Below are 2121 nucleotides of genomic sequence, written 5' to 3'. Positions count from 1 at the left end.
CAAAACTGAAAATAGAAAACGACCTGAAAATGGAAAAGAGAACCGACTCTTAGCCATTAAAGAAAATGTTAATATGAAATTTGAAAATTAAAAAATGTTTAGGCTTTCTCAAACAATAAGAAAATATGTCTCACCTTTAATTCAAAATAAATTTACTTTTTGCATGAGAAATCAAAATTTGAAAATTCAAATATAAGACATAAATGATTAAAACAAAAAATATGTCTAAAAACAATTCTCCTTTAATTCAAAATAAATTTACTTTTTGAATGAGTAAGAGAAAACATGTCTCAAAACAATTCTCTTTAATTCAAAATTAATTTACTTTATGCATGAATAAGAAATGCATTTATCAATATATGAAAATTTAAACATAAACTTTTGAGACATAAATGATCAAAACAAGGAAACATGTCTAAAGACAATCCACTTTTAATTCAAAATAAATTTACTCTTTGTACTCATTTTTAATTCAAAATAAATTTATATTTTGCATGAATAAAAAATACATTTATATCATAAAAATATTTTTATTATCATCAAAATCATATTTACTTACCCTTAAGTTTAACAGCTTAAATCAGATTCTTAGTCTGAATTGCACGCCTCTCTAATAAGAAAAAGTAGTTTACTTGGGAGAGTGGATTCTCTTTTTTTTATAGGTTGGGGTAGGTTGGAATTTATAAGGACTTATAAGTTTTCAAGATTGACTTTGGTTCCCTTTAATTTTTATTAGTTACATAATTTTTGAAAGGATTTTGAAGGTATGTTGCAAGTCTCTGAAGTACCTTATGGGAGGCCCTCTAGGAGATCGAATAAGACTTATAAATGTCCTTAATAGCCTTCTTTTTCTCTTTATTTCACCCTCTTTAGGTCTTGCACCTCGTTCTTAGGTGCACTGATCTTTGTATCATAATTATTACTGACATTCGACAATTGCTCATGGAGATTCCTCTATCTCTTCCTAAACTCCTTATGATCCCTCTTTAATTTCAAGAATGCTGGAAGGACTTATACATTTGGGCATCTTAGTCCCACTTTTTTTTCTCCCTCCTCCAACCCTCAATCTCCTCTGAATTGCGGTGATAGAAGGATCGACCTTGGGCATTTGTACCAACCACCCTTTGAACACTCTAAACCAAGTCCAAAAGAGAAAAAGTAAGGAAATTAAAAAGATAGAGTAGCCAATAAATTGATAAAAGCAATACGGAGTCAAAAATCCTTCCCTTAATGAGCTCTGACTCAAGTTAGTCCATCATCATAGGGAGGTTACTAAAACCCTATGTTTATCCCAAGGAAAGATGGTTGAATAGATTAGATGGGCACCAATCCTCGAGTCTTCAAAAGAGTCCATGTCAATCACCCCGGGATAAACTTGGATCTTCCTTCAATCTTCACTCGTTAGTAATTTAAATTGAATGGGAGCTAGGAGGATTAACCTCAGAAAGATAGGGTTAGTGCATAGATGGCTCTCTTCCACCAAAGTCATTTGTTCATTGTAGTGAGGAAAACAAGGACGATTACACTCCCCTCAACCCATGCAATGGCTTTCATCCCAAGTAGCATGGTCAATGGAAGGAATGGAAATTGTGGCCTCGTGACCCTTGTCTTTACTCGAGTAGCGTTAAGAGGAAAGGATCCGACTAGCTTAATGAGAAGCCAAGAAGCTTTCAACAACTGCCACCTAAGAAGGAAGAGTATGAATCACCAGAGGTTGAGAAGGAAGAAGAGGCCTAGAATCCCTAATTGCATCTACTTTAGTAGAAGAAGCCATTGTGTCTTGAGAAAGGTGGGGCTACTTGTTTGCCATAGCAACTTGGGCTGCCTTATGCTTCTTCACCTTATCGGCTTGTATCTTTTTGCATGCCACATCCCCAAAATGGTCCATCTCTGCAAATAAAATGAAAAATGAAAGACATTAGAAAAAAGATTATCGAAAAAATAAATGGAAACTAAAAAAAGAAAAATATCCTTAAGAGAATCTCACTCTTGTTGGGGCATAGAGGTGTGTTAATAAACCTTCACCCTTTTTTTTCTCCTCCTCCCTGTTTACTCATACTCTTAAGAAGATAAATCAACAAAAGAAGAGTCAGAGGACTCTGAAGGAACACTACCTCGAAA

The sequence above is a fragment of the Diospyros lotus genome, chromosome 3 (assembly GCF_014633365.1).
Source record: "Diospyros lotus cultivar Yz01 chromosome 3, ASM1463336v1, whole genome shotgun sequence".
In the NCBI taxonomy this organism is placed as follows: domain Eukaryota; kingdom Viridiplantae; phylum Streptophyta; class Magnoliopsida; order Ericales; family Ebenaceae; genus Diospyros; species Diospyros lotus.
Note: the sequence above shows the minus strand (reverse complement) of the source record.